Source organism: Saccopteryx bilineata, chromosome 2 (assembly GCF_036850765.1).
Source record: "Saccopteryx bilineata isolate mSacBil1 chromosome 2, mSacBil1_pri_phased_curated, whole genome shotgun sequence".
Classification (NCBI taxonomy): Eukaryota; Metazoa; Chordata; class Mammalia; order Chiroptera; family Emballonuridae; genus Saccopteryx; species Saccopteryx bilineata.
Window position 1 is genome coordinate 150,711,245 of NC_089491.1, and position 20,362 is coordinate 150,731,606.

The window sequence follows — 20,362 nt, forward strand, 5'->3', positions numbered from 1 at the left end:
TACATTTGTAAAATAGGCACAATAATTCCCCAAGCCCAGCCAACTTCACATTGATCAAATCAGAAATTAGAAGAAAAAAAAAAGCGAAGGTAAAACTGTTATCAAAGCATTTTGAGCTACTGAAAATGTTATAGGAATAAAATGGGCTCTTAAGTCTTTCATGTCATTTTGAAAGAGGCAACACCATTTTCTGTTTATTAAGCACCACCTCCTGCACCTCATATTAATGAAGACTCTGAGTCCTTAGGGCAGAGTGAGTGTGAACACGTGAGCTGACAGCCTGGACAGCCTGTCTTCTGTGAACTGTGAGTGGTGGTGAAAAGAAGCCCAGTTTCAAGATGTTCTGCTTGAGTTTGAAGTCTTTGCCTAAACATGATTATGCAATGCTTTGAGAGTCAGTTCCAAGATCTCTTGAGTTGCTTATGATGATATTTTCTTTATTAAACAGTTTTCTGAAATACACCAGGTTTTAGTGACTCAGAGGTTCATGCAAACATAGGTACAACATTTATCAATAGAATGATAGAATTAAAGGGGTAGAGATAATCTAATGCAGTGGTCCCCAACCTTTTTTGGACCACAGACTGGTTTAATGTCAGAAAATATTTTCACGGACAGGCCTTTAGGGTGGGATGGATAAATGTATCATGTGACTGAGATAAGCGTCAAGAGTGAGTCTTAGCCCTGGCTGGTTGGCTCAGTGGTAGAGCGTCGGCCTGGCGTGTAGAAGTCCCGGGTTTGATTCCCGGCCAGGGCACACAAGAGAAGCGCCCATCTGCTTCTCCACCCCTCCCCGTCTCCTTCCTCTCTCTCTTCCCCTCCCGCAGCCAAGGCTCCATTGGAGCAAAGTTGGCCTGGGCGCTGAGGATGGCTCTGTGGACTCTATCTCAGGTGCTAGAATGCCTCTGGTTGCAACAGAGCGACGCCCCAGATGGGCAGAGCATTGCCCCCTAGTGGGCATGCTGGCTGGATCCCGGTCGGGCACATGCGGGAGTCTGTCTGCCTCCCCGTTTCCAACTTCAGAAAAATATATAAAAAAAAAAGAAAAAAAAAAAAAAAAGAGTGAGTCTTAGACGGATGTAACAGAGGGAATCTGGTCATTTTTTAAAAAATAAAACATCGTTCAGACTTAAATATAAATAAAATGGAAATAATGTAAGTTATTTATTCTTTCTCTGCGGACTGGTATCAAATGGCCCACGGATCAGTACCGGTCCACAGCCTGGGGTTTGGGGATCACTGCTGTAATGCATCCTGTGTTTTACAGGAAAGGAAACTGGGTGGCAGGAAGTCTAAATGATTCCCCTGGAGCCTAATGATGTGTCCATGGGAAAGTTGGGGCTAAGACCCAACCCCCCAAGCTTTCCAGCTCAGAGTTTTTTCTTTTGAACACATTTTCCCCCCCACAACTATTCTGACCACAGATTCTGTTTTCATGGTCAATGTTAAGTCTTTGACAAGAATCAGGAATGATTTTTTTTCCCTGTGATTTCAAAATAAGAGAACCATTTTATAATTGTAATGCATTGTGCTTTTAAGAATGTACAATCCTTTGTGAAATTTATAGGCCATAAAGTGCTTTCAAATACATTTAATCTTTATAACAATTCAGTTATTGCTGTTGTTAACACCAGATATGGAAACCACCAAGTGAGAGGAAGTGGCTTGGTCAAGGTTTCTAAAAAACCAAACCGGCACTCAAGAAAGGTTGGGTGTTCAATTCTATTCCTGAATTTTTTATGCTACATGAATGTTGTTACCTAAGTGTTTTTAAATATAAGTGACTATTTGTCATGGAGATGAGACCATCCCCCCACCCCATACCTTTGTTTGGCTCTAAACTGGAGCTAGGCTGAGCCTCAGTGTGTCCTTAAATGTTGACATCATGCCACTGTGACATGCTGATCTATAGTTGTAACGCAGAGGTCCAGACCCAGAAAATGGATCTGGTGTTGTTGCGGGATCCCAAAGAAGCCACAAGGAGGACCAGATGGAGTGGACACAGCCTTTATTACTCACACATAGGGGCAGCACCAACAGTGGCAGGTCAGTGAAAAGCTCTGCTCCCCGCTGAGGGGGCCATGGTTTTTATAGCTAAGCCCTGGGCAATTGCTTAGGTGGAACTTTCTGTCTATGGACAAGCAAGCAGGCAATCAGGCAAGCTGGGATAGAGGGGAAGCGTCTGTACCATTCTCTGCTATTTCTCCATGATAATATCTGGTGACTCAGTTCCTTTGTCCTTAGTAAAACCTCAGCTGCAGTTTCATTACCCTTTCTTCATAGCTCACAGCCAGGACCTGTGAGCACAGTGCCAGGCAATGGGGAGAGGGAAGGCCATGTCCAGCATCCACCGTGCAATCGATTTTCCAGTTGTTCATCAACAAAACCTCACCTACTTGAGAAAGGCCTGACTAAATTATCAATAGTAGTGATGATAATAATAATACTGATAAGTTGATGTTTGTCAGTAGTTATTGTTTCTAGGTGCTTTATAAACATTAAGTGATTTGATTTTCCTAGCAAGGCTATGAAGTAGGCACTATTATTATCTGAATTCTGTAGATGATGAAACTGAGGCACGAGGAGGTTAAGTTACTTGCTCCAGGCAACACAGCTAGCAAAAGGCCATCTTTGAAATTTGCATTTTTGTTTTTCTTATTAAAAATGTTTACAGTGATTATTTTCACATAATAATCCTAACTGTTCAAATCTTTTTGGGCAAAAATCTTCTCCTATTTGAAGGTCAGATTGAACCAGTTATCTTGAGAGTTTGCTCTAGTTGTACATATCTAATGGCCTGTCACGCCCTCTGACACCCTCCTTTACACTCTTTGGACCCACGCTGTCCTGTCAAATCCCATTCTACTCTTCCCTGCTCCATCTTACTCTGTTTCCAGGGTTCAACAGAAGTCATATAACATTATCACTTTTATTTATATCTAAGTGTCAGGTGTGCTAACCTTTCAAAGTATTTTAACTTGGGAAATGCAAAAAAAAAAAAAAAGAAATACCACTCCATCTTTTCCTCCTTTCCCATTTTAGCAAACCCTTTCCTCAAAGGTAACAAAAAAAATCCTCCACTAACAAATGTAAAGTCCAAAATCCTACAGTTCTTTACTTTGCCCAAACATGTTTATAGAGACAAAACAGGTAAAAATGAACACAAAGGCAACTGAAATGGGGAAATAGGAAGATGACATCACCACATAAACATCAAGGATTGTGTACAAGCCTCTGCAGGAGAGATAAGCCTCACTACTTGCGTGGTGCTGTGGGAGTGTGTTCTGGGTGCACTGTGTTATTTGAATTTAAGGTCTTTTTCAACATCAGCTACTGCAGGGCCACCCTCCTTGTCACCCCTGAAATCCAGCATCCCAGAAGTTGTCTCATCTGTCATTTGAGATGCTTAGGCTCTGAGTTCAACGGAACTCTTTAGTGTAGCTCATAACTGAGTTAATACAAATGATAACTTCCTTGATTTAGAATGAATGAGTTAAAAAAAAACAGTTAAAGGCATTGAAATTTACCTCTTTTTACATGTGAAAGAGTTTTATGAAGTACCTTTAAAATGCTTTGAAATTAACCCAAGTATTAGGGCAAAAGAAAAGTTCAAACTTTTTCTAGAATGGATTGATACTGAAAGGAATAGAAATAATTGTTTACATGGATATTTGACATTCCTCAAAGAAGGGGTTAATTTCCTGCTAGAGCGGGTGCGTTTTCTTCCTCATTAATTAAGCGCTAAAGTATGTTCACTGCATTATTTTCCTCACACGCCTAGCTTTTCCTTTATTATATGCCTTTGTCTCCACTTGCTTGCAGACAGATCTGTCTGTATTTTGCTTCTCAGTCTAAATAACCATGATCACTCATGATGAGAGAGCACTGGTTAATGAGATGGCTGTGAGATGTTGAGAAAGTTCTCTTTTGCTTATAAAGCTATGACTGTTTCTTTTATAATGTAACTTTTATCTTCTGACAGAGAGCTTGAATCTCACATCTCTTTTTTGCTCTGTGTTTTCATTAATGGTTGATGGTTACTATTTAACGATTTATTCTTCATTCATGGAGAGCTGGGTTGAAGATGAGGAAACAGGGTTACGTTTCTATCTGCTACTCTGTCTCCCACAACCCTTTTATAGAGCAGGGTGGTGAACTGTCTCCTGGAGGAGAGAAAGTTTTATCTGTACATTTTATAGTTAACCTACTGCTGTGGCAAATGCACAAGGTGCCCATGCACCCCAGTACCGATGCTAACATCATTTTCTTCCTCCTTTTCATAGGAGATCTTTGTGATTCAGAAGTAGCTGTTGTCACAACAAAAGATGTGTGCATGAGTTTGGCACAGATCATTTCCTGTAGCAGCAGAAGGGCCTGCTAAGTGAGGCCATGGTGACCTTAACCTGGATTTCTAGTTCAATCAATAACCCAGAGGCAAAGGTAATTAGTTGATGTCTAATCACCACTTGAATTTTTTGCTTCACTGTATTTACAGTTAGAGGAAAACAAATCCTGCAATGCAGACATGCTTTCTATCAAGGATGTAGCACAGATGTAAACAAAGTGTCCTTTCAACTCAATATTTGCCAGGAAAAGCATGGGCTGTTCTTGGTATTATTATGGTACACAAGGCTTCACAAACAAGTAAAACACTGAACTTGCTACATATTTATACACAAATACTATGAAGCATACCAGGAAAAAAGCAGACCTATATTTTATTAAAGTCAAATTTATACATGCTCTGAGAGGTAAGAAGTTTTATACTTATATAGCTCATGGGTGGAGTTTTGGCTCAGTTTCTCATAAGGAAAAAGCAGCTTAAAATATTTCATTGGAAAGTAAAATTGTTTCTGTATTGGATTTCCTTCAGATAAAACTGAATAGATGAATAATGTATATGTCTTATGTCAATAAAAAAAAAGTCCTATGATTTGTACAGCTGTGACTTAAAAAGCCAATTGACACTAGAAGGCAAAGAAGATGGAAAATTCCACAACTCTAAATCCCAAGGCTCTCTCAAGGACAAGATTGTTACTTGAGAAGGCTCTGTGGAATTTTTGGCATTCTTGCATTATCTCACATTGAAAATGGAATGGAAACCATGGTTTTTAAGCCAACATCCTTGTTCTTGGAAGGAGACTCACTTTGCTGCAACTCTCAGTGGCCTCATCTTTGGGAAGTCTACAGCAAATCGCTTTCTATGGGACTCTTAACGTTAACCCAGAAAGAGACCCACTCCTATCTGCAAAGCCTTTGATGAGAACGTTGGATACTTGTATATTTTACTGCTAATTCTATGGAATTTTGTTTGAAGTTCGTTTGCTATAAAAGCTATAAGGACGGCCAAATGGTGGGCTTGATGGAGGCTGGACATGTCCTGGGTGCTGGTGCTAAAGATACTCTCCTCTGACCCTCACTGTGTGCTGAACAGCTTCATGGATAAACTGGGCACCACAATAATATGCTGAGCCTGCTGGTATAAAGTTATTTTTGTTATCTTCTGCTGCGCAGTAGAACTTGATAATTTTCTATCTGAAGCATATTAGAACCAAAACTTAAATTATCAAAGAAAACATCTAATAAAACTTAATCTCATCTTATTTGCATATATATAAAATAAAAGAACAGAAACAGAGGGAAGATTTTTTAGGTTTTTTTTCTTTAATTTTTGGACTAAAAACCAGGATTTTTATTTTTATATTATTATTTTTTAATTCTATTTTTAATTTATTGTGTTGACATGGTTTCAAGTGTCCCCACTCAATATGGTACCCTCACTCCCCGGGATCGTGCCCTCCGGGCCTCATGCAGAGTCTCTCCCTTCCCATCCCACTCCCTTTGCCCCTCTCCCCTTTCCCTCTGGGACTTTGTTTTTAAAATAGAATATTCACTCAAACATCTGGAATATCAATCCTCTTGTTTAAATAATTAGAGATTTTGTGTATGATGCAAAAAGGTTCGTTTAAGGACACTGAAAAGATTCTTTAGCATAAATAGCCTAACTATCAATATATAAATAGCAGCATTTATAGTAGAATTATGAAATAATAGAGATTTATTACTCCTTTAGTATTTAGGAATATTTCTTATTGGCTTATTACTGTGATTTTTGATGCCTACATTAAATTATAAGACTGAGTCACTTTAATGTTTTCCAATATAGAAAAGATTCAAAATACACGTGGTTCTTGTTTGAAGAAAGTGATGAACTGTACCACAGTGTCTTCACTTAGGACTGGACTATATGTTAGGGATGCTACATGAAGGATTACTGTGCTGGCACGAGAAGTCCTGTGGCCCTTTCAGGCCAGGCTCTTTCAGGGTTGCATTCCATCTCACAGCATGGGCCTTGAGGAGAGCATTAAAGTGAAGCTTTAAAAATGGTTGAGACAAATTTTTCTCATAAAGTTGTTTCTTCTTGAAATTTAGACTTCTAACAAGATGCCATCAAATTATTTCCCTTTGATCTAATGAGGCATTCTATAACTCATAAAATGAAATAACAGCGAATGTAGACATTGAAAAATTTGAACCAAGAAGGAAAACATAGTATTGATACTTTTTTAGTAATACTTCTGCTGCATTGGTTAAGAAGTTTCTTTTGATGAGAAGTCATAGGATGTGACTTAAAAATAAAGAAAATGTTAAAATGATCTTGAAGACTCTTACAGGATCTAAGGAAGAGTTGAATAGGTAGGCTTTAGAAAGGTGAGGCACCATGGAAATTTGGAGATCATATCACATTAATCAGTTCTGAGGATACTAGATTGGCACCAAATTTACAATTCTTGAGAGAAAGAGTCTTATTGGTCTACTGTGGGTCAGTGTCCACTTTGGATCAAAGAGTGAAAGGGGTGTGAGAGGCAGGATCACACAGTGCAGACTTGGCTTCTAGGGTGCAGGGCCCTGAGAAGGGGAGCACATGTGTGACCTACTGTAGCTAGGCATCCAATACCAGGGGAGGTGTTGAATTTAGAAATTACAGCTTCCAAGTTCTGTGTGAAATGTTTTGAACACACACACACACACACACACACGTACAGGTAATCAAAAATCAAATGGTTTCTTATACACACTTTGTAATGTAGTTAGCAGAGTTGTAAGGAGAATTATTGCAATACCAGGTAATTAGTCTCAAGAAATATAATCTTCAATAGCATAGCTCAACCCTCATGTCAGACATTTACCACAAGGTCATTGGAATAAAAATGTCATGAATGGGAAATAGCACATAACACATATTTAGCGAGTAAACATACAAGCTAAAACACCTCATGCCATCAAAATCCCAATTTGCATTTGTCCTTTACCTGTCGGGACTTAAGAGTCCTTGTCAACTCATTCACTGATTTGATTCATCTTTCTTGATGTTCTGTGCTGACCTGTGTGTTAATCATCATGAACTCAACAATAAACTTGTCACAGTTCTGGCTCCCAAAAACTTTACAATCTAGAAGGTAATTCAGTTCAGTGGTTTGAGTTACAGTGTAGGATAAGTCTACCATCCTATGGAGTACATTTCAGAGACACCAGTACAGATGTAGGATATCAGGGAAGACTTCCTGGAAGAGTAAACAAGGAAAAATCAGGAAACTGAAGAAGCATGGAGTTGGGAAAGAAGATATACAGAAAGCAAAAGAAGAACATTTCAGCCAGAATGTGCAAAATCTCAGAGGCAATACTGGGCATTTTTTCACATGAAAAACTGTAATTAGAACAGTATGAACGATGGAGACTGAGGTGGGGAGTTGTCATTATGTGAAGCTAGAAGGTAGTAAGCAGAGGTCAGCTAACACAAGGTGTGGTGAGTAATGTTAAGGACTTTATTTTGAGGCTATTGAGGTCTTATGAAAGTGTTTTAAATGGGGGATACATGATCATATTTTGAATTATAAAAATTACTGTAGAGACTGGACTAGAGCAGGTAAGATTGGAGGTGGGGACACTGGTTAGGAGAGTAATGGGAATCCAAGAGAGTGAGAGCAGTGGACTGAACCAAAGTGGTGATGGAGAGAGAATGGAGATAAGAGAGCCATTGGATGCTTTGTTTGGTGGGGTACATGGGGCAGTGAATAAAGAGTAAAGGTGAGGACAAAACAACGCTTGGGCAACCTAGTAGACAACAGGGCCAGTCACTGCTATGGGTAAGAGCAGAGTGAGGTAGAAATAGTGAGTTCTGTTTAAGGCGTAGTGTTCTTTAAACCCTCATATTACAGATAAAGAGAGGTGTCCAGTAGTTGTTACAGGTCTGGTGATCAGGAAAGGGATCTGGGATGGAGCTATACATTTGGGAATCAATGAGAGTAGACAGAAGTGTGCAGAGAAAAGTATTAAAGAAAGTATTAGTCTTTTTTTTTTTTTGAGGTAAAATTGACACATAAGACTACTGAGTTTCAGGTGTGCAACACTATAATTTGTTATCTGTATACACTACAAAGGAATCACCACCACAATCTCTTTGTCTTGGTAGGACCTCTCAGTGAAGACACCACAAAGATACAAGGTCTTCATCGTCTCTCTAAGGGAAGGGTATTAGAAGCTTCTGATTTTGGCACCTATGAGGGCAATCACTGATGAGACTGAAGCAAACCTAAACCATGCCCTCCCTTTTGCAAGGTGATCAAAGGCAAAGACGAGATGTCTCTTACCTTACACAGGACTGAGTGGCTTGAATGAGGTGAAAGTAAAAAACAAACAAACATAGAACAAAACTCCCATGCACGCTTTTCTTCCCTGCACGGGGCCTTGACTGATTATCTGAACACACAGCTCCTGCTCCTGCTGACTGAGCAGGCATAACCTGAGTGCTGAGCAGGCTAGTCCAGGCTAGCATCCTATGCGACCTGACGGGCTCCTGATGTCACAGGTTATTATCGTCATCTCTGTAGACTCAGCTCCCTGACCAGAGCTGAGCAAGTGGCAGGTGTTCAGTAAGTATTCCTTGATTCTGTCAAAGTTCTTTAACAGAAGACCAACCTTATATTCTCAGATTCCTTCTTGTGCTGTCCAGTCACTTCTTACTTCTCAGATTGGAGTAAGAACGTCCAGTAGGGTGAACTGGAGGCAAGGTCAAGATCTACTTGAAGTTTATATCTATCTTGTATGGACTTCTTAGAAGTTCTTTGGCACGTGGAACCCCAGAATTATAAAAAAGTACCCCTAAAATTCTATCTATAAATCTTCACCCTCAAATTTTGTTTGATGTTTTCCTTAGGGTAAACTGATTTAAAAACTTATTAAAGGCTATAGCCAGAGGAGGAAATAGCATTAATGGCTATCTCAGGTAGGAGTCTTCTGGTTGCTAGTCATAGAATATCTTACCTAAACTAGCTTAAGAAAAGCAAAACTATAGCTTCAGGCCTGGCTTTGAACTGGGCTCAATGATGTGATCATGGAGAGTTACTTTGTCAATTTTGGTTCTGTTTCCTCTAGGTTGATTATTTTATCAGCCAGTGAGTTTTGGTTCCACCTTTTCTAAGTGAATTCCATTTTTCTTTCATGATTTCAAGATAGTTACTAGGAATTGTCAATTCTTTCCAAGCTGAAATCCTGAAGAAGAAAAATCATGGTCGTTGTTGTGACATCCCCTGCTAAAATCTCATTGGCTCTGATTGGGCCATTTGACTCTTTGTAAACCTATCATTATGATCCAGAGAATGAGAAATACTGATTAGTTTAGACCTGGTCTTATTCCCTATTCTGAGCCCAAGGTACTTGGGCTAGCTTGGAAGGTGGGATTAGAAATCTGGGTTCAGTTTCCAGGAGAAGTGTTCATGAATGCCCAGTGGCAAAAACAATTGCTGGCAGGTGATCTGCCATTTGCTCCTTCTGCCCCATGGCAGACATTGATAATGATCACAGTGCTTTTTCTCATGTGGCTTTGGCAACCTTGCCAATGAAGTGCTATAGTCAGTCCCGAGCAGTCTGTCCATCAGAGTTGGCAAGCGAGATGAATGTTAGCCTTGAGGTAGAAAGTACCTGGAAATTCTTAGAGAAAGCCATGCTTTTCCTAATCAGCAAATCAAGGCAGGAACAGAATAAAAGAGCTTTAGAATGAGATGAAAATTGAACATGGATGAGTCTTTCTGGTTGCCCCCTTTTTTTGTTTCTCTATGTTAGTTAATAGATAAGAAATATTTTTAATAGGTTTTGAGAAACTCTCTGGGGTTGTGGAATAGTAAGAAATTGTTTCTTTTCACGGTGGACATTAAAAGCATTAGAAAACATTATGTGATTTCAATGTGCACAATGTGGCCAAAATAACTATGTATTTTCCTATAAGAAAAATGCAAAACATAAGCAAGTGAAATAAGATTCAAACAGATGGGCTTACTTCTGGGGACCAGTGGTCAGGACTTCAGGAATTCTGAGTCTGGACCCTGATTGTACCATTGCCACCCAGAACTAGCACAGAAGAGACCACCGTGCAACCACAGACGTCCCAGGGGGCCCCTGCCTTCCTGGGCCATCATTTAAAATGCTTCTAACACAGGCTCACTTAGACCAGAAATTTCAGAATTACACATTCATTTTGTGATTTTAAAGCTTTTCTTCCTTTATATCCTCTTAAAATGCCCTTAGAAGGGCCCTGTGCAGAACAAACCGTTAAGTTCTACTGGTCCTTTACAACTCTAGCAGGAATGCTGGATTGTCCTTTGAAAACAGGTTTTATTGTATGGGAAGTGGGACGAGCACTGGGTGGCAAGGCAGGTGCCAAAAAAAGACTAGAAGTGCTCATAAAAGAGGATGCTGAGAAGGTCACAGACAATTGTTACATCTCACTTTATTGTAGGGTCTTAGCTGTAGCCTTGAGATGCAATTTGGGACCCTCCAAATTTCATTGTGTTTATTAGGTCCATCAATCTCATATGAATTTAACAGATATTTATTGAGTATCGACTATATCCGAGGCACTGAAGGGAACAAAATGATGTAATTTCTGACTAAGGAATCCTAATTACCTAGTTATATAAGGTGGAGAAATAATAATAATAATAATAATAATAATAATAATAATAGTGCCCTGTTCTGCATAGTGTTTCAAAAGTTTTCAAGATCATTATTTTATGCTTACTTGCACCCTCTAGTCTAGAAAAGTATACTATATTCTCAATCACAAAATGTAGTATTTTTTCAAAAAGTTTTGGGGGTTTAGCAAGTAAGCCAACATGATAATGCTGAAACATTTCATTTTGTCCATGGTATATTTTATATAGGTGTTCTTAGTAATCTCTACTTCTTTTTCTCCTCTTTTTTCTCTTACTCTTTCAGACACACTCACCTTTTTTCTCCCTCCTCTCCTTTCTATTACCCCCTCTTTCTTCTCTCTACACTTCCCTCTGTCTCTATTTATATAACCTTTTCTCTTCCCTCCTCATTCTCTCCTTCTGTAATCCTACTTTCTTATCTTCCTCCTCTCCCACTTCCCCCTCCCCGTCTCCTCTCCTTCCTCTTCCCTCTTTCTCTCCCCACCCTAACATGTCTTTCTACTCCCCTCTCCTTATCAGTCTTTTCCTCCCTCTCTTCTCGATTCTCCTTTCCTCCACTCTGCTTCTTTTGTAATTTGATCTCCTTTCTCCCACTGCCCACAGACTTCCAGTGGTGAGGAAAGGAGGAGTATACCTTTAGGCAGCTCTTAGTTTATAACTCAGGGCCCACACAGGGAGAAGAGAACTCTGCTCTCCCAACATCCATCTATAAATTACTTCAGGTAACCCAGCTAAGGTTGTGTCTATAAGCCTGGGTCAGTGACGCAGGCTGGGGGAAGGAGCACTGTGATGTAGCCCATTTGAGCAGTGGTCTCACTTGGAGGCCAGGGCCATGGTTACTGTGACTGGCAGTTCTACCACGCTAAGTGGAGGCAGGGAAAGTGGTGGTGCCCTTATGAAGTGGCAGTGAACCACTTTATTATCAGAAGAAATTGGAGAACAGGAAGAAGCAAAACAAAACAAAATAAAAGGTAATATTTATTTCCTCCCTCATGTCCAGAAGACAATTATTTTTATGATTATACATCATAAAGAAATACTTTTACTGCCTTTAGTGACTTTTTCAGAGTGGAATTCACTAAAGATAAGCTAAAGTTCATAAATATTTATTTTCATGCAGCTCTGATATATTGACATTGAACTTAAGTCCTTATCTCCTGGTGAAGGGAGAAGTTAACAATTAATGGCTAAATCATTCACCCTGACATAAAAAACAGGATGTTACGGTATCACAAAAAATCAATTTCGGAAAGCTTTCGTAAAACATCTAGAGACCAACAGAATAAACAATTAAAGGATCAACTCAGTTCAATTCAACCATATTTACTGAGTGTATATTTTGTGCCACTAGATAAATAACGAATATACCAGGAAGAAAATAATAAAATGACTGATTGGCATCTATTTGAAAAGGTGCATGTTTGCTTTCAGCATAAGCACTGAGACTTGGAGCGGTGATGCGGGGGCGGGGGTGGGGGCGGGGGAAGAGCTGCCCTCACCAGGCGGATGAGCTCTGCAGCCCTCCAGTGTCGGGAGGAGGTGGTGATGATGTCTCATGGTCACCATTGTGCCTGCTTCCTCCTAGCCTTTCCGATGCAGCCTGGTCATAATGCCTCAGGGTTCCTTAGGGCCGTTCAGCCAATACAATGTTTTCACGTGCTCTCTCTCACTCGATTCTATGGAACTGCTCTGTGAAGTAGGCTGGGAACACCAGCGTCATGCTCAGTAAATGACAGAGGTACAGGGAAGTGAAGCGACATCACACAGGTTTTCAAAGAGAGCTAGGACTCAAGTTGAGCTTTTCTGAGTGCGAAATAGGCAGTCTCGTTCATTGCATCATTGCAGTGTCCTCCTCAGCAGAGGACTGTGGTGGGCCAACACTCTTAGTCCTCTGGACCCACTCCCTGGGCCACACTGGATGTGGTCTGCCCAGGTCTCCACTTCATTGGTTCCTGATTTTCTCTGCTTTCCAAGTGCAAGTAAGGCAGTTAGTTGAATCTAAAATTTATTAATCATCACAATGTCCTTGGGGAACTTTAAAACCCCTTCTAACACTCCATCATTCTCCTTAGTGTACATACATACACACACACACACACACTCACCACAGTCCTACCCCCAATCCCTTGATTTCTGTTAACTTTTTGACATTGTTGCAGGTTAGGTTATGTCGCTGAGACACAGTTAGGATTGCAGATGGTTATTGAGGAGTGAGCACTGGGAAAGGGAAAGAAAGGGAGTGGAATTGGGCATGAGAGCAGCAGACTGCTGGTAGACCTAACAGTGTCCGCCAGTCCAGTGGAGAGTCTGGAGTGAAGACGGCCTGTTAGAGGGATGCTCATTGGGCGGAAACATCCAGGCCTTGTACTACTGCCCCACTCAGTTCTGGTCCGGGAGCCTCATGAAAGGAGCATGACCTTTGCTTGAAAACTAAAGGCACTAATGGCAGGAGGTGGGTGGCTCACCACAGTCCTTACAGCTGGGTGGTGTTTCCTTTCTTGAAGCGGGGAGTCTGAGCTGCACATGTCTATCTGTGTCAACACATCATTTAGGCTGCTGATTTGTGTTGGTTACTTAATTGTTTTATATCTTTGAGTCCTCACTAACTGCAGTATAACCTCTTAAGAGTCAGGGCCATAGGACACCAACAGACACCCTAAAGTAATATACGATTAAAAACAGAAAAAAAAGTCAAGGCCCTTTTATGGATTTTTCTAAGACCCCCTTCTGCAGAGCAGCACATTAGGTTTCCTGTAGATCATTGATTGGATTGCAGAACAAAGTAACGGGTGCCTCTGGAGTAAAAAGACGAGAGGTCTCCAATGAAACATCCAGTGGAGAGAGCACATGTTACCTCTCCTGGAGAAACTTGACAGGCTGGACCTGGACTCAAAGTTGATAAACATAGGCTTTATTTAAAATTTAATGAAATTTCAAACTTTCTGGTGGGTTAGATTGCAAATATTTACTGTGCCTGTGGAAACAAGTTCTCGAAGATTATACTTTGGAAGAGGACTCTGTGTGGCACCAGTCACAACTCCTGGGTTGAGATTTGATTCACTAAGAGGCACAGCTTCACAAAAGAAGACAACTGTCTGTGCTCAGGTGATTGGCCGGTGGTGAGAGGTAAGCAGCCCTCAAGAACTGCTTCTCAGTACTTCTGCAGTGCTCGCTAGTTCAGAGAATGAGTCCAGGGACTAATCAGGGCCACCAGGGAGGCTTCTTGCAGAAGGAGACAGAAATAGGGATGTTTGTGCACCCAGGTACTCCACATCGCGCTTGCATGGCTTTCCCGCGTGATAAAGCTTCCTTATCTGTGAGAAACAGTTAATGCAATCATTCCCACTCACTTCAGGTTGGCATTGCAAAGGCTTTAAAATATGTTTCCCCGGTGGCAAAATATACTTGATAAACACAGAGAACTCTCCTTTTTAGAGCACAAACAGCTGTCCTCCGTTTTGGGCATAGGAAGGCAACAACTAAAATGACTAATCCTAGTAAGTATTACAATAAAAGTGCTGACGAAACCTTAACTGCATACTTCACATGTTTGGTAGCCCTGCAATTACAGTTCTGGTTCAAAAAAACAACAACAACTTCTAGGGCACATTTAATTATTATATGCTTTTATCATTGCCTTCCTTCTTATAGGAGTGTTCTTTTTTTAAAAATAATTTTATTTTTTTAATGGGGCGACATCAATAAATCAGGATACATATATTCAAAGATAACAAGTCCAGGTTATCTTGTCTTTCAATTATGTTGCATACCCATCACCCAAAGTCAGATTGTCCTCTGTCACCTTCTATCTAGTTTTCTTTGTGCCCCTCCCCCTCTCCCCTTTCCCTCTCCCTCTCCTCCCTCCCCCCGTAACAACCACACTCTTATTAATGTCTCTTAGTCTCACTTTTATGTCCCACCTACATATGGAATAATGCAGTTCCTGTTTTTTTCTGATTTATTTATTTCACTTCATATAATGTTATCAAGATACCACCATTTTGCTGTAAATGATCCAATGTCATCATTTCTTCTGGCTGAGTAGTATTCCATAGTGTATATGTGCCACATCTTCTTTATCCAGTCATCTATTGAGGGGTTTTTTGTTGTTTCCATGTCCTGGCCACTGTGAAAAATGCTGCAATGAACATGGGGCTGCATGTGTCTTTACGTATCAATGTTTCTGAGTTTTTGGGGTATATACCCAGTAGAGGGATTGCTGGGTCATAAGGTAGTTCTATTTTCAGTTTTTTGAGGAACCACCATACTTTCTTCCATAATGGTTGTACTACTTTACATTCCCACCAATAGTGGATGAGGGTTCCTTTTTCTCCACATCCTCTCCAACCTGTCTTGTTAATAATAGCTAATCTAACAGGTGTGAAGTGGTATCTCATTGCAGTTTTGATTTGCATTTCTCTAATAACTAAAGAAGATGAGCATCTTTTCATGTATCTGTTGGCCATTTGTATTTCTTCCTGGGAGAAGTGTCTGTTCATGTCCTCTTCCCATTTTTTTATTGGATTGTTTGTTTGTTGTTGAGTTTTATGAGTTCTTTGTATATTTTGGATATTAGGCTCTTATCTGAGCTGTTGTTTGAAAATATCATTTCCCATTTAGTTGGTTGGCTGTCTGTTTATTTTGTTATCAGTTTCTCTTGCTGAGCAAAAACTTCTTAGTCTGATGTAGTCCCATTCATTAATTTTTGCCTTCACTTCTCTTGCCTTTGGAGTCAAATTCATAAAATGCTCTTTAAAACCCAGGTCCATGAGTTGAGTACCTATGTCTTCTTCTATGTACTTTATTGTTTCAGGTCTTATGTTTAGATCTTTGATCCATTTTGAGTTAATTTTAGTATAGGGGGACAAACTGTAATCCAGTTTCATTCTTTTGCATGTGGCTTTCCAGTTTTTCCAGCACCATTTATTGAAAAGGCTTTCTTTTCTCCATTGTTGTTGTTGGCCCCTTTATCAAAAATTATTTGACTATATATATGTGGTTTTATTTCTGGGTTTTCTATTCTGTTCCATTGGTCTGTCTATTTTTCTGCCAATACCATGCTGTTTTGTTTGTCTTCGCCCTATAATGTAGTTTGAAGTCAGGTATTGTAATGCCCCCAGCTTCATTCTTTTTCTTTAGGATTGCTTTGGCTATTCAGGGTTTTTTATAGTTCCATATAAATCTGATGATTTTTTGCTCCATTTCTTTAAAAAATGTCATTAGAATTTTGGTGGGAATTGCATTAAATTTGTATATTGCTTTGGGTAGTATGGCCATCTTGATTATATTTATTCTTCCTAACCAAGAACAAGGAATATTCTTCCATCTCATTATATCTTTTTCAATTTCCCTTAACAATGGTTTATAGTTTTCATTATATAAGTCCTTTACATTCTTTGTTATGTTTATTCCTAAGTATTTTATTTTTTTTGTTGCAATCGTGAAGGGGATTATTCTTTTGAGTTTGTTCTCAAATGTTTCATTGTTGGCATATATTGTAGAAAGGCTATTGACTTCTGTAAGTTAATTTTGTATCCTGTGACCTTACTGTATTGGCTTATTGTTTCTAGTAGTCTTTTTGTGGATTCTTTGGGGTTTTCGATGTATAGGAGGATCATATCATCTGCAAACAGTGATACCTTTACTTCTTCTTTTCCGTTATGGATGCCTTTCATTTCTTTGTCTTGTCTGATTGCTCTGGCTAGAACCTCTAGTACCACATTAAATAAGAGTGGAGAGAGTGGACAACCCTGTCTTGTTCCTGATTTAAGGGGGAAAGCCTTCAGTTTTGTGCCATTTAATATGATGTTAGCTGATGGTTTATCATGTATGGCCTTTAGCATGTTGAGATATTTTCCTTCTATACTCATTTTGTTGAGAGTCTTAAACATAAAATTGTGTTGTATTTTATCGAAAGCCTTTTCTGCATCTATTGATAAGATCATGTGGGTTTTGTTCTTTGTTTTGTTGATATTGTGTATTACGTAAACCGTTTTACGTATGTTAAACCATCCTTGAGATTCTGGGATGAATCTCACTCGATCATGATGTATTTTTTTTAATATGTTGTTGTATTCGATTTGCTAGTATTTTGTTTAGTATTTTAGCATCTGTATTCATTAGAGATATTGGTCTATAGTTTTCTTTTTTTGTGCCATCCTTGCCTGGTTTTGGTATGAGGGTTATGTTGGCCTCATAAAATGTGTTTGGAAGTATTGCTTCTTCAATTTTTTGGAAGACTTTGAGTAGAATAGGAACCAAGTCTTCTTTGAATGTTTGATAAAATTCACTGGTATAGCCGTCTGGGTCTGGACTTTTATTTTTGGGGAGGTTTTTAATGGTTTTTTCTATTTCTTCTCAACTAATAGGCCTGTTTAGGCTTTCTGCTTCTTCTTGACTCAATCTAGGAAGGTTGTATTGTTCTAGGAATGTATCCATTTCTTCTAGGTTGTTGAATTTAGTGGCATAAAGTTTTTCATAGTATTCTACAATAATTCTTTGTATATCTACAGTGTTCGTGGTGATTTCTCCTCTTTCATTTTGGATTTTGTTTATATGAGTTCTTTCTCTTTTATCCTTGGTAAGTCTTGCCAAGGGTTTGTCAATTTTGTTGATCTTTTCAAAGAACCAGCTCCTTGTTCTATTAATTTTTTCTATAGTTTTTCTGTTCTCTATTTCATTTATTTCTGCTCTGATTTTTATTATCTCCTTTCTTCGACTGGTTTTGGGTTGTCTTTGTTCTTCTTTTTCTAGTTCCTTAAGGTGTGAAGTTAAGTGGTTCACTTGGGCTCTCTCTTGTTTGTTCATATATGCCTGAAGTGATATGAACTTCCCTCTTATCACTGCTTTTGCTGCATCCCATAGATTCTGATATGTCGTATTGTCATTTTCATTAGTCTGTATATATCTTTTGATCTCTGCACTTATTTCTTCTTTGACCCATTCATTTTTTAAAAGTATGTTGTTTAGTTTCCACATTTTTGTGGGATTTTTTCCCTCTTTTTTGCAGTTGAATTCTAGTTTCAAGGCTTTATGATCAGAAAATATGCTTGGTACAACTTGGATTTTTCTGAATTTGCTGATGTTGTTTTTGTGGCCCAACATATAGTCAATTTTTGAGAATGATCCATGCACAATGGAGAAAAATGTATACTCAGTCACTTTGGGATGAAATGTCCTGTAGGTGTCTATCATATCCAAGTGCTCTAGTGTTTTGTTTAAGGCCACTATATCTTTGTTGATTCTCTGTTTGGATGACCGATCTAGAGCCATCAGCCGTGTATTGAGGTCTCCAAGTATGATTGTATTTTTGTCAGTTTTTGTTTTAAGGTCAATAAGTAGCTGTCTTATATATTTTGGTGCTCCTTGGTTTGGTGCATATATATTAAGAATTGTTATGTCTTTTTGATTCAGTGTCCCTGTAGCCATTATGAAATGGCCATTTTTGTCTCTGAGTACTTTTGCTGTCTTGTAGTCAGCATTATCAGATATGAGTATTGCTACGCCTGCTTTTTTTTTGGATGTTATTTGCTTGGAGTATTGTTTTCCAGCCTTTCACTTTGAATTTGTTTTTATCCTTGTTACTTAGATGAGTTTCTTGTAGGTAGCATATAGTTGGATTTTCCTTTTTTTTTTTTAATTTTTTTTTTTTTATATTAATTTTTAGAGAGGAGAGAGAGTGAGTGAGAGAGAGAGAGAAGGGGGAGGGAGGAGCAGGAAGCATCAACTCCCATATGTGCCTTGACCAGGCAAGCCCAGGGTTTTGAACCGTAAAATTTTTTTTTTAATTTATTTATTTTAGAGAGGAGAGAGAGAGACAGAGAGAGAGAGAAGAGGGGGAGGAGCTGGAAGCATCAACTCCCATATGTGCCTTGACCAGGCAAGCCCAGGGTTTCAAACCGGCGACCTCAGCATTTCCAGGTCGACGCTTTATCCACTGCACCACCACAGGTCAGGCTGGATTTTCCTTTTTAATCCATTCTGCTACTCTGTGCCTTTTTATTGGTGAGTTTAATCCGTTTACATTTAGTGGAATTATTGACACTTGTGAGTTTTCTATTGCCATTTTATATATTGTTTTCTGTTAGTTTTGTGTCTTGTTTGATCCTTCTCTTTTGTTTTTATTTGGTTGTATTCCATACATGTTTCCTCTGTTGCTATCTTTTTTATCTCATGTGCTTCTGTGGTGGTTTTTTCAATGGTGGTTACCTTTAAGTAATGAAAAGGGTTCCTACCCTGTTCATTGTAGTGCACTATTTTGTGAGTACTTTTGCACTCCATTGTTTTTTGCTACTACTGTTAATCTCCATCCTCTCCCCCCCTTTCTTTTTATTGTTGTCACAGTTTAAATTTGGTTTTATTGTGTTCTTCTTGGAGCTTTTACTTGTGGCTTTGTTTTTTTTGTTATTTGTATCTGATTGGAGAACCCCCTTTAGTAATTCCTGGAGTGGGGGTTTTCTGATGATAATTTCCCTCATCTTTTCTGTATCTGTGAATGTTTTTATTCTCCTTTATATTTGAAGGATAGCTTTGATGGGTATAGTATTTGTGGCTGAAAGTTCCTCTCTTTCAGGACTTTAAATACTGGGGTCCACTCTCTTCTAGCTTGTAGAGTTACTGTTGAGAAATCAGATGATAATCTAATGGGCCTTCCTTTATATGTTGTATTCTTCTTTTCCCTGGCTGCCTTGAGAATTTTTTCTTTGCCATTGGTTTGTGCCAATTTCATTATGATATGCCTTGGAGTAGGTTTGTTGGGGTAAGAAAACTTGGAGTTCTGTTTGCTTCTTGAATTTGAGGCTTTAGTTCTTTTCACAGACTTGGGAAGTTCTCATCTATTATTTGTTTGAGTATGTTCTCCATTCCATTTTCTCTCTCTTCTCCCTCTGATATACCTATTATTCTTATGTTATTCTTTTTAATGGAGTCTGATAATTCCCGTAGGGCTATATCATTTTTTTTTTTTTAATTTTTGAGTCTCTTTCTTCTTCTCTCTGTTGTGCCTCAAGTTGTTTGTCTTCTATTTCACTAATTCTACCTTCTATCTGGCCTGTTCTATTAGCTAAGCTTGTTACCTCATTTATCATCTCGTGAATCGAGTTTTTCATCTCTGTTTGATTTGTTTTTATAGTTTCATTTCCTTGGAAATATATTCTTTGTGTTCATTGAGTTGTTTTCTGAGCTCCCTAAATTGCCTTTCTGTGTTTTCTTGTATATCTCTGAGTATTTTTAGGATTTCTATTTTAAATTCTCTGTCATTTAACTCCAAGGTTTCCAATATATTAAATTTTTTCTCCATAGATTTTTCCTCATCTAGCTGTGTTACCTCTCTTTCTTTTGTATCCATGATATTCGATTTTCTCTTCCTTAAT